Here is a 13,876-nt window from a genome sequence, read left to right on the forward strand (position 1 = left end):
CACACACACATACCTGTTGCAGTTGCATGTGAAAATGGCATTAGTGCATTTGTAAAATAACAGGTGGTGTGTGTGACACACTTGATGACAAAAAAGGTGTTTGTTGTGCGGTGAGTCTGTAGCTGGCGTGAGTCGGATGGACAGACAGAGAGTTATGGGAGCATTTTGCCTCAGGTGTTTGGTATGAGACACACATAATCTCTAGTTTCAGCCAGACAGGTTTAAATATACACCTCTTCTAGCCCTGTGCCCAAACACTCCCAGGGCGGTTTGACTCTCTCGCAAGTTCAAGTTCAATGAAGCTTTATTGCGCAGAGCAGGATTTCATTTGTGTGCATTAGCTCCTTCGCTTTACAGAAGTCAATAGCTGCTCGCTGATGTGATGCTGTTAGTAATCATATTTAGTGCCTTGTCATAAATCAAAGGATAATAGGGATGAGCAAGACTATATATTTTCAGAATAAACAAGTCACTGGATTTCCTGAACATCTAGTCAACACATCGGTATTAAAAGGATAGTTCACCCAAAAATGACAAATCTGCCTTTATTTACAAACCCATGAGACTTCTATTCATCTTCAGAACTCAAAGGAAGATATTTATTTGATATTCAAATCTCTCTGGTTTCATTAAAAATATCTTCATTTGTGTTTGGAAAATGGTCATGCAGGTTTGGAGTGGCATGAGGGGGACTTTCTCTCTCTATATATATATCTTTATATATAATTTATTGATATTTTATTACTTATAATAAATTTAGTATTAACAGTTGCTGTTGTTGTTGTTTTGCACATAAAAGAGGCTTCATATTTCACAGAAAGAGAGGCTGAATCCCAATTCTCATACTATCCCACCTGTGTAACATGCAAGATTAGGATTATTGTGTATTATTCTTAATAAAACCACTATGTCAAAGTCCATGTCATCTATAGAGTCGTCTTTATTTCTCTCTAAAACTAGACAGGATAGATTCCATATTGAATTCAACACAGATGAAACCAAAGTTGTGAGGGACAGTCTTTGCAATGGCACACACTGTATTAAAGTCCTAGAGTTTTCACAACTCTCAACTGTTTTATGGAGTGTTTTGTCTGCTTAAAGTTTTTTTGGACAGCCTTTTCGGTCAGCTGAACGAATGGTATGTTGTTAAATGACAGTAAAATCTTTCTTCCTGTCAAACATTAAAGGAGTAGTTTACTTCCAGAATGAAAATTTCCTGATAATTTACTCAGCCCCATGTCATCCAAGATGTTCATGTCTTTCTTTATTCAGTGGAAAAAGTATTTCGCTCTACCCTACCTTTTTTAACTGAAGTATACTAACAAAGAGCTAACCGTGCGTGACTAAACCAACATGATAAAGCAATGCGTGAAGACGTGCATGCACATCGCAGAGCTAGTGGAAGACGAGCGTTTGTGGTTAAAAAGTATATAAATTTGTATTTTTCTGTGTCAGCCACACCGCAAGGATACGCTGCTTTCATTAAATTAAAGCGTAAACAAACGTAGAAAACATATCTGTGAGGTGTGGCTGACACAGAACAGCGTACGCAGTTTGCTTCCAGCGGATATTCTCCAAAATGGCGCTACGCTGACGCAGAGGAGACGAAGTGTTGAATAAAGTCTTTTTTTTTTTTTTTTTCTTTGCGTACAGAAAGTATTCTCGTCACTTCATAACATTATAGTTGAACCACTGATGGCAGATGGACCATTCTGACTATGTTTTTTATACTTTTCTGTGCCTTGACAGTGTTAATTGTTTGGCAAGCCTTCCAGTTTTCATCCCAGATCTCTTAAATTGTGTTCCGAAGACGAACGAAGCTTTTACGGGTTTGGAACGACATGGGGGTAGGTGATTAATGACAAAATTTTCATTTTGGGGTGGAGTAACCCTTTAAATATGGTGCTACCCTGATTAAAGTCTACAGAGTCTTTGTCAAACAAACAGCTAGTCATGTAAATTGACAGTTTTGATGTAGTTCTTTAGGTGCACATCTTTGTATCTAAGCAATGGAATTTCCTGTTAAATGTCAATCTAAGATGGGTAGATGAGCAAAAATACCCATGACTGTTAAAAAAAAAGTACATGCATTTAGCTTGTAACAGGGATTAATTTCATCCTGTGGATACATGACTCCAACAAAAACCAAATATACCAATGAAAATCAAAATAATGCCACTTGGAAGCACATGGCATTTCCTCGGCATCACAATTGGGTGCCATCCAGTATATTCAATTGTAAGAGCAAGATTTAAGGAGGGATTCAGTAGGAAAGTACATTTCATTGTTGCCTGCGGCAAGCAGAGGTGCCGAGGAAAATCCATTTTTGTGGTTTAAATGGTGTTTTTACTAGAGACGACTACTCATGCACATCCTTAGCATGTTGAAGTATGTGAATTGGGATTCATCAAAGTACTTGATCATCTCCACAGTGATGATATTAGTTATATGAATTTTGAGTTTGTCAAAATGACATCATGACAACAGCATCAGCAGTTCCCATAGCAACAAGGTGCCAGTTAGCTCAAGGCTGCTCTGAATGAAGTGCAGCTAATCCTGGCAGGGTCTGCGAAAACAGTCTCCAAAAAACCTTTCTGAACTCTATGAAGCAGTATCATTCGATGTTGACTTGAAACTCTGAGTCAAACGGGAGTCTGTTACGCACCGATCCAAGATCTGTTTACGTGTATGTGTGTGTCTTCCAGTGGATAACGCGCACCATCTGCCTGTCGTAGCACCTCAGGACCTAAATGTGATTTACTGGCATGTTTTATGAACTGTTAATCCACAGTGAGAATATTAGGCTTAATAATAGAGGGTGATATCATACATGATGTCATCGCCAAGACGCCTTCGCTATCGTGATGACAGCATGCTTTTCTTTAAATGATCCCATTGGAAATCCTGATATCAAAAACATGTTTCCTCCAGATGGGCTGCCCTGATTTGCCCTAAATGTCGTGGAGATGGTTCGTTCTTGCTGTCATTGAATAGGAATTTGCTGGAATTGGCTCGGTTCTCACGTGGGTTCTTCCCGTGCTGAGGTCTTGCCTGCTCTGCCCACATTAGAGGCCCCGCCCTATTGCGCATTAGCCCCACCCCCTCCTCCACTCCATATCAGCTCCCAAAGTCTGCCTTCTCAGGCTGCACTCAGAGACTTTTATAAGTTTCCAGACTCTGGCCACCCTGAACTGCATTTGGCTTGGCATGAGGGTCAGGAAGTGAAGTTGAATGAACCTGACTTCATACAAACAATCTACTGGAATAAAAAAAGAACTTTAGATCTTTGCAAAAAAGCGTCTTAGGATAAAAGTAAGAGAAGATGTTATCAAACAAGCATGAGTGAGAGGGAGATACAGCCCACTGGCGTTCAGAATAACAGGGAATGTGAGACGCCAAAGGAAAGAGGTAGACAGTGAGAAAGAAAGAGTGGAGGTGGTTTGAGGTTGGCGTTGAGAGCCGTGTAGGCTGAAATTGTGTTAATGCTGATATTTTAGAACTGTAGTGCTGCCACTCTTTCACTCTAAAGTTTCCCATCAAGGTTGCATAATTGCCTGCCCATTAACACACTCACACTCATACATAAACGAACAAAGGGTTTTCAGGCCAAAACACTCTCACGGCCAGGTTTTTTCCCTTTCATTCTCATTTTTCTGTATTTGCATTGTATTTTTAATGGGTTTCTATTCCCGACTTGACCTAGACTGTTCAAAGTTCAAAGTTGTTATTAAACACAAACAGGCAAGGACTACTGATTTAGTCTTCAAGTACACATTGGAAAGTACTGTTTTCTAATTTGTAGATTTGCTTAAATTAAATTTATTGACATTGGTTTGAGCATTCAGTGTTGTCATGCCTCTGTCAATGGCTTTTCATGAGTGAAATGTCAAAAGCATTTTTTGATACTATATTTTGGATGTTATTTGAAGTTTAGTGCCGTAAATCAAATTAAAGACCTAGGGTGTATTGTGAGCATTCATGTAAACTTGGTCTTTTATGGTCTTTTTCTATTGCAAGAGTTTTAAAAGAATCACATTTATAGGAAGTTAAGGTCATCACACACTGATTCCAAAATTTTCGCGTGCGTTTTCCAGTTTTTTCATATTCCTCATCCTTTCCTATCTAAATGCATACTACGGATGCGAAAACGCCGAAAATCGAACCTGATCCGAATTTTTTTATGACAGACAAAAGTTTCGGAGGCAGTGTGTAAACGTGATTGACACAACATGAGGTCGTATTTATTTTTTAACTTGCGAACATTTCGGACTCAGTGTGCAATGACCTTTACTCTAGTAAAAACACATTAGTGTTGCACTGAAATAATTTTTTTTAACAGAAACTGCAATTAAAGGGATAGTTTACCCAAAAATGAAAATTATGCAATTAATTACTCACCCAAACCCGTAAGACCTTCGTTTATCTTTGGAACACAAATTAAGATATTTTTGATGAAATCTGAGAGATTTCTGACCCTCCGTAGACAGCAATGCAACTGACACGTTCAAGGCCCAGAAACGTAGTAAGGACATCGTTAAAATAGTCCAGGTAACATCAGTTGTTCAACCGTAAAAAAAGTACACAATACACAAAAAGTATTCTCGTGGCTTTATAGAATTAAGGTTAAACCACTGGTGTCACATGGACTATTTTAATGATGTCCTTGCTACCTTTCTGGGCCTTGACCGTGTCAGTTGCATCGCTGTCTGTGCAGGGTCAGAAAGCTGTCGGATTTCATCAAAAATATCTTAATTTGTGTTCTGAAGATAAACGAAGGTCTTACAGGTTTGGAACAACATGACGGTTAGTAATTAATGACAGAATTTTCATTTTTGAGTGAACTACCCCTTTAAAATCAATGTTTAACCAAAAACTGAAAATAAAGTTTTGATGGTATGATGTTCAGGGTGTCATGTTCTCATTTGATAAACACTCAATATTTCAGCCAAACAAATTTACATATTTCTAGTGTAGAATGATTTTTGGTCATGGAGAATTTCATCCATTTCATAAAACAGATGCTGAAACAGTCAAAACTCATCATCAGAAAAGCGTTAGTTAATGTCACTGTTTTGGTCAATGATTTTGGCCCTCCAAACTATTTATACTGTTTGTTTTGGCTGTATATTCTTAATTGTCGCTGAAATTTCAGTGCGATACTAAGGTTTGGAACTTTCATTTTTGGGTGTACTGTCCCTTTAAGTATTTACAGAAGGCTTGTGCACTTGCAGTCCCATGGATAAGCATTTGGGTACTTGCATACATGTTTTATGATCTTTTTTTGTTGTTGTTGTGTTTTGTTTGGAATAGCATACTACTTTTCATTTCTTATTTGTACGTGTACTATATTTACAAATTTTCTGTATGCATAAATTATCTGGATGATGTGAAGTACACTACATGAGATCCAGTATCCCACAACATAATCCTTAATTTCTAGTCTCCTATTTAGGACGCTTCACACAAAATGAGAAAAACAAGATGATAATTTGAGGCAACATGTTAAATCAAACATTGAGGTACTGTGAAAATAACATGGCATACTAATGCATTTTAAAAAAGCTCTGCACTAAGCAGCTAGTATTCTGAAGATTGTTAATTATACAGGCTCATTTAACCCTCAGGGACGTCCTGTCGCTCACCCCAACAGGAAGTGATGTCAGAACCCCCACCCTGTCTTATTATTAAACCCATAGGAAGTGATTATTCTAATGGGTGTGTGTGTGTGTGTGTGTGTGTGTGAGTGCTCATATAAACAGTTGTAGCACAAACACACACATTCCCTGACCTGTAGTGTAAATATTAGTCCTGCTCCCATAAAGTACTAGCGCTGACTCACAGCCCAAAGGAAGACGCCTTATATAGAATTGTGCATGTGTTGTTTAGGTGTCTAGCAGACGTACTTCCCTTCATGTGAAAGTATGGACTTGCTTGTCTTTGTCTTGCTTTTTTGTTTATCTCCAGGGAGATTTTGAGGTCATAATGCCATAATTGGTTCTGGATGCTGATTGGCCGATAGTGAGGCCATTATGGCGACCGAGGAATGCAGGAATGAGATCTGTTTTCCCAAAGCCACATCCTGTGAGCGCACAAACGCACACTGAACCCAAAAAATGGCTAATATCTGTATCAGTTCAAGATCGGCTCGCAAACGAATGGTTGAGAAATGGTTAAAGTATTATTCAGTGAATCAGCCAAATGGCACTGAAAAACCAATTACAGCGAATAAAATGATGCCCTTGCAAAGACCCCTCTCACGCATACACTCGAGTGGGTGACAGTGCTGAATTCCTCTGGTTTCTATCACTGTAGCTGCTGTTTAGTCTTAGACACAGTTGGAATGTGCCGTGGCATGAGAACATGCTATCAACACTCACACAGAGGTTAGCGAACGTAGCAACACACATCTGTGTGTGCGTGTGAATCACGTTTCAGTTGTTCTTTAAACAGAACAGCGTGTCACACATCTTATCTGAGGGAGCGTTGCTTTGTATTATAGTTCTGTTGCTCCTGTGTGCATCTCTGAGCGTGTTTGCAAGGTTTGACTTTGAGAGGAGGAGGGGGAGTTTACGGTTCAGATTAGAGCAGTTTGTGTCGCTTTGAAGGGCTTGACATTATGGTTGGCCAAGGAAACCATGAAAATATTCAGACAACTACAACATTAAATGGGATATTGCTGCACCATTATGGCATTTGCACATCTGACATTGTAGTTTGATCAATTTTAGATTATATGGTGTTAGATTATTTGTTGTCATCTAACACTCAGTTAATCTTTAAAAACACTAATAATTTAATAGCATTGTGCAAATGCAATCTTTAGCAAATCTCAAAATCAATATCCATTTTTTTGTGATGCCTAAATTTACTTTTTATAATTTTTAATTTTATTTTTAATTTCTCTATTTTTTTTTTATTCACTTTTTAACGATTTTATTTTTATTTTTAAATTATTTAGACACATTTGAATAAAATTTATTTTATTGGTTATCACTTAACACTTAATAATACTTGTTGTATTTGCCCGAATTTTAAAGGGATAGTTCACCCAAAAATGAAAATTCTGTCATTAATTACTCACCCTCGTTAACATGTAATCAACATAATGAGCATAACAGTGCTCATTATGTTGATTACGTTCTGGGGTACTCTCCAAAATGGCGGAAGACGGTAACTCGGGGAGAAGAATTGCTGAATAAATTATGTTATTATTGTTTTCCTTGCGCACAAAAAGTATTCTCGTAACTTTGTAAAGTCACGGTTGAACCCCTGATGTCACATGGACTATTTTACTGATATCCTTGCTACGTTTCTGTGCGTTGATCGTGGTAATATCCTTGCTGTCTATGGAGGGTCAGAGACCTCTCAGATTCCATCACAAAAGCTGAAGGTGAACGAAGGCCTTACAGGTTTGGAACGGCATGAGGGCGAGTAATTAATGACAGAATTTTGACTTTTGGGTGAAGTAACCCTTTAATACCAATGTAACCCTAAAAAGCTAAAAGTTTTTTATTTCTCATTTACATCAAGGACAAATATTATAGTTTTCATAATCCTGAAAGAGGAAGGATATCAATGGAATTACTTTCAGAATTATATTTTTTTTTTCAGCTGATTCATGACAGAAATATTTTCAACCAATGAGAATCCAACCAACTTTAAAGATTTAAAGTAGCAGATGGCAAATCTGCAGCAGTTGTATAATAAACAGGACGTGATTGTCCATGGGCCTGGACGGCATTATAGTTACAGATATCTTTCTTGGTGTAAACGGGCCATTTGGCTACAAATCCATTAAATCACCTCCTGTCTAAGAGGGCGTATCTTGGCCGGAATAGGCTGGATCAGTGCCGACAGTCAAAGATCTGATTATACAAGACTAGAGTTTTAGGGTCTGTTGTGGTTCAGGTATTGATTACTTGATGAAACATACAGGGCGAGTTCAAAGCCTCTGTGTGTGTGTGTGTTTGAATTCTCACAGTATTTCCTCAGGACAGCTGCTTTGACCGGCTTAATGCGTGCAGGAAGATCACAGGCCATGGTGGCCCCCAGGGGCCCGGTGTAATCCTGAAGGCTTTCTGTGTCATCCGACTTCACCCAGTCCTGCTCCGTCCTGCCCTGTTCAGGGTGGCCTGTTATTGCAGCTGTGCAAGAGGATGCTGGAAATTATGGCGATATCACTCTCTCCCTTTCCGATTGGAAAATAACTCTCATCTCATTCTTAATATTTTCATAACAGAAAGGGCAACATTCATAATGTGACTCATATCCGAGTAAAACTGAATAGTTAGTGGGAAATAATGTAGGGTGGGACTTGATTGTATCCATCATGATGATCCTGAAAAGCAATATGATTAAATTTGAATTTGTTTGCATGGCGCTTTTCATTTTAAATGCAAATCATTCCAATGCAGCTTTATGGAGAATAGTGACTTGAAGTCGTCAGCAAGCAAGCCAAGGTCAGTGCCAAGGAAAAGGTAGATGGTCTGAGAAAGAATCCTTGGTAGGAAGCAAGACAAAGCAGGCTATTATCAGATAATGGTATTTTTCTCTGCCTCTGCAGCCTTAGTTTACCTCAGCAGAAAGCAAAGGTCTTTTCAGAAGTTGTTACATTTAGATTTTTTCCTCATGCAATGAAGAATCATGCAAAATTGATGACATAGTTCACCAAAAAATAAAAACTTATCATTTACTCACTATTCATATCTTTGCAATTTGATATTAATTTTTTTTTTTTTTATATACATAAAACACAAAAACAGCTAATCAATTAGTGCATTTAATATTTTTTCTTGTATGGATTTTAGCTTATTTTAGTTTAATTAGTGTCCTTTGATTTAGTTTTTAAACAGATTGCATGGTAAAACCCTGTCAGAAACATTGCCTCTTTAAATGTTTCTTTTGAAACACCACCGTATTGTCAGTTGCGTCATACCATGTTGGCTTCATTATCATCCAACTATGAGCGTTGTTGTTTTTTTTAGATGCTGTCAGGTTTAAAATCGCATTATAAAACCTTTGCATTCAGTTCTGTTCTATTGCACTCCATATTGCAGTGTTTTCATGAATCTTTTACGAAGTTAAATCCAAAATGTATTGTGATTTTAATAAAAATAAAAAATCAAGATGGTGGACAACGTGAGAGAAACATGTATTACAATTAATTTAATACTGAAAATTTTTGGATGGATAAATCAAACATAGGTCAAGTACACTTAAATCAAAATACGATATGGACTAGTGTCTGTGGATATTAAGCCACAAAAATAATATTTAAATATGAATCCTGCATGTTCTGCGTCTCTCTCGTAAAGGTTTGGTTTAACTTGAAGAAACTGTGATGGGAATAATTAAAACATTATTTTTTTAAAGGAATATTTACCAGAATTTATTTAGCAGAAAATGTAAATACACAACTTGTGAAATTTAAAAAAAAAAAAAAAAAAAAAAAAAATATATATATATATATATATATATATATATATATATATATATATATATCAATTAATTAGAGGCGCTTTTAATTATTAATTTTAATTATTATTATTATTATTATTACAATTTAATGAAACCATTCAAATGGAATCCAGAGTTTGGTAAAAATAAATAAAACTGAATTTGAGGAAAAAATAAAGCATTTCATAGGGCCTTAAAAATTACATTTTTGTTAAATCTTAAATTGCTGTCAAATTATGTAAAATTCATGATTTCAATTAATTAGACATGATTTTTGATTAATAAAATTTAATTTAACCATTAAAAATCATTAAAAAACCGAATCTAGAGAGATTATGATAGATTTCACTGGGCCCTGCATATAGAGTTGCCTGTGTAGAGACTTCCAAATCTCTCAAATGTTGCGGATATTGCATTAGGGGCCAACTGCTTCTGTAGGCAGCTCACTGTTTTTTGGAACAGGCCTATAATGTTGCTCTTCTCAGTGATTTGGAGCAGCTGTTTGTGTGTGTGTATTTGCATTATCTGTGTGCCATATTCATGAATTTCCTGTCCTAGTTGCATTGAGCGTGTTTAACTCTCCAGTGAACCTCGACTGAATTATTTCAGTCATGGGTTTGTCGAACATATGCAGAATCGATCACCTGCTGAGAGAGGGGAGAGACTGGAGCGACGGATGGAATAAAAGAATAAGATGAAACTATTGTGTAGTGAAGATGAGTCAGTTATGTAACGCTCCCATATGGAAGCTGCATGCACACTGCCGGAGGATGCCAGCGCGTATGCATGTGTGTGTGCGCGCTGCAGATCAGTTTCTCATTATTATTCACTGTGTGATTAGAGTAAAGCTTTGATCCTGTATTCAGCTCACTGAGGGAATCTGTCATCCCTTTGATGCACGCACACACACACACACACACACACACACACACACTCACTCGCACAATGGTTAATCTGCATGAGTCGGACTGAGCATGTTCCTCTAACACCACTCTGTTAAACATGAGCAACATGCTTTTGTTTCCATTGGGATTCAGGCTGATCAGCCCTCTGATTTGTCTTCAGAAAAAAAACCGAGAGATGCGCGTTCAAGCACTGTTAGGTCAGATTACGAGAAAATTGACTTGGCAGTTGCTTATATTACACAAGCTTACAGGACAAAGGTGATCAATAAATCGTTAAAGGAGACACAGGATATAAACAGGATTTTTCATGATCTTTTGAAATAAGAAATCAATTTACAATGCGCTAAATATAAAATAACTAAAAATGCAAAACAAAAAAAAATTTAAATTAAAACCAAAGCGGAAACCACAAAACTAAAAACTATTTCATATACAGTGCTGCTTGAAAGTTTGTGAACCCCCTTGCAGAATCTGTGAAAATGTGAGTAACTTTAACAAAATAAGAGAGATCATACAAAATGCATGTTATTTTTTTATTTAGTACTGTCCTGAGTAAGATATTTTACATAAAAGATGTTTACATTTAGTCCACAAGGCAAAAAAATAGCTGAAATTATTAAAATAACCCCATTCAAAAGTTTGGGAACCCTTGGTTCTTAATATTGTGTGTGGTTACCTGGATGATCTATGACTGTTTTTTGTTTATTGATGGTTGTTCACGAGTCTCTTGTTTATAATGAACAGTTAAACTGAGCTCTGTTCTTCAGAAAAATCCTCCATGTCCTGCAGAATCTTCAGTTTTCCAGCATCTTTTGCATATTTGTATTAAGTATTAAGAACCAAGGGTTGCCAAACTTTTGAATGGGGCCATTTTAATAATTTCAGCTATTTGTTTTGTCTTGTGGACTAAATGTAAACATCTTTTATGTAAAATATCTTACTCAGGACAGTACTAAATAAAAAATAACATGCATTTTGTATGATCTCTCTTAATTTGTTAAAGTTACTCACATTTTTACAGATTCTGCAAGGGGTTCACAAACTTTCAAGCAGCACTATATATATATATATTACACACTTAAATAGCACTTTGCTTCAGGGAACAAAATAAAATATTTGTTCAGAGTGCCATCCATGATTTATTTTTAGCAGTTAATCTCATTTTTATGTCCAGCAGGCAGGATATTTCAGAGAGTTTCACTGTCTTCAACTTCAAACCCCCAGGAGAAATTTGAAAATGCACATGCACAGCATGAAACCTTTAGATCCCATGGTGCATTTCTCTCAAATATAGGGCACTATATGCACTCACCGTTGCAATGATTTAGTCAGACAACAGGGAGCCAACCACCAGCAGCCATCGGTTCAGATTGAAGGAACATAAAGACTCTGCATGGCACTTTACATAACACTGATAGATAATGGTTTCTGTTGGCCAAGAACATCATCCTGAAGATCCCATTGGTCACTGAGTAACATCCTGGACCAGAGGATTCATTTAAACATCATTTAAACGCAGGCAGAGAGACTCCAAGCAGAGTAAAAAGCTTCTAATGTCGTAATGGATCTTATCGTAATGTCTTTTCCTCTTAGCTTTCCCACGAATCGGGTTTCCCAAGTTAATTTGGTTAGGAACGTGGAGGGGATCATGTTGTTAGTACTTTCTCCCTGGCTGTTTCTTTGTTGCTTGTTTATGGATTTGTTGTTTAAGAGCCCATGAGCGCTCTTCTGCTTCATAGCAGACAGTGATGGAGATTAATCGTGTGTTATCAGGTGCTGATTATTCTAGAAAGGTGCCAGCTGTGTCCAGGAAGCTGAAAAAAAAAAAGCTTGATTCACCGGGTCAGGCTGGTTCTGAGGTTTAGAGCATCTCTGGGTCAAATGTTTGATGGAATGTGGAAGGATGTGTTTTAGATCTTAGATGCTGCCATAATCGCTCAGAGAATTGAGACATTTTTTGCTCCAAGTTGTGAAGAAGAGTAATTTTGGAACCTGAATTTCAGGTCTGTGTGCATGAGCTTTTAGGTTGTCATGGTAACCCAGCAAGACCTGCCAGTGGTGTTGAGTCGTTTCCAATCAGTCTTATGCTAGCACAGTGAACGTGCATCCTGTTGTTCACAAGCAACACTGCTGCATTGGTGGTGGATCAAAAATGAGTTGTTTGGTTCTCTTTCTAGATCTGTTGATGTAATTGGTTGTGTTTAGTGAATATGAATGTGTATTTTCGCTAAAGCACATGGTTTTTCTTCCTGTGGATTTGTGGGGGGGAAAAGAAAAAGAAAAAAAAAACAGCTTTTTCTCAGCACAGTTTATGGTTGTTTTTTTGGAACACAAGTGCAAAATACTCTAAAGATTTTCCAACTCCATCTGCTATAACTCTTTATTTTTCTGTATCTGCTGTAACTCTACACCTGTTCTAGCTGCTGTGAACCTATCAAAATCTCATAGAATTGTAACTCTGTCTGTTGTAACTATACATTTTCTCTAGGTTCTGTTACTCTATGGGTGTATTCACACCAGGAAAGTCCGATAGTTCACTTGCTTTGGTCCGGACCAAATAGAATGTTTTTTTTTTGTTTTGTTTGGTGCGGTTCGCTTTCACACTGCCCTTTTTGTAAGTGAACCAGAAATTGTAAACACAACCACACGTGTGCTAAAGAAATTCTCAAGCAGGGAAAAACAGGAAGTGCAAAAACAGGCTAATCATGGAGATCTTTCGTAGTGCAATTTTTATTATTTTACTGATTTGCTGTCATGAGATAAAAACGCAATATGAAGAAACTTATGAGCATCATATATGAGACAATGTCATACAATGTTGTAATTACGACTTGCCAAAAATAAAATCTATAGACATGAAATACTCAAAGCATGTCAAAATGTTAGTTTAAACATTTACATAGATAAATGTGCGCTAGGCGCATATCCAATCGTTTGTGCGGAAGCTGAAGCGCGCTTCAGAACATCATACAAATACGCCGTAATTGTTGCTCATAAAGGTAATAATAATACATCGCTCGAACTGTAAAGGGTATATTTTTATTTGTGTGCACTCACAATATCAAGAAAACGTGCCTTTCTAAAATAAAGAAAACTAATTGGATGCGCTTCCCGTCAAAAATGAACCGTAACTGAATGTTTTCCTTACAGACATGATGAATATATCTATAGAAAGCTTTGAATTTCTACAAAACGAAATAAAGCATATCCAAAACAAAAACTCTTACATTATAATCCGTAAAGATGCATTTCTTTCTAAAGGCGCGTCCAATGAGGAGATGGCGAGTCAGGATTTTTAACTTCATCTTTGTGACACTGACTCACAAAACACTAGTTTATTAATAAATAATTCAAATATCTCCTTACAATGAATGTGTCTGGGGAAAATAGTAACTTTTGCCGGGGCTTTGCGGCAAGCTTTAGCCTATTTAGTGCGCTCATGTCACGTTGCTGTGGGCGCTATGGTCACGATAACTCATAATTTGCATGCGTTTTAAGCATTGCGGTTTGAAAAC

At 37.1% G+C, this 13,876-nt stretch overlaps 1 protein-coding gene across 4 annotated transcripts in view; it reads left to right on the top strand.

The window, feature by feature from the left end:
- The window catches only part of peak1 (pseudopodium-enriched atypical kinase 1), a 33,218-nt gene that overhangs the window by 2,428 nt on the left and 16,914 nt on the right, over positions 1-13,876 (top strand). For 2 of the 4 annotated variants that reach the window (XM_058766690.1, XM_058766691.1), the window contains exon 2: positions 1,750-1,847. The exons of the other annotated variants lie outside the window; for them this stretch is intronic. The gene's annotated coding sequence lies outside the window, so the exon portion shown is untranslated. The remainder of the gene's footprint in view (positions 1-1,749; positions 1,848-13,876) is intronic. 4 annotated transcript variants of the gene reach the window in all.

This window comes from Onychostoma macrolepis, chromosome 25 (genome assembly GCF_012432095.1).
Source record: "Onychostoma macrolepis isolate SWU-2019 chromosome 25, ASM1243209v1, whole genome shotgun sequence".
NCBI classification, from domain to species: Eukaryota; Metazoa; Chordata; class Actinopteri; order Cypriniformes; family Cyprinidae; genus Onychostoma; species Onychostoma macrolepis.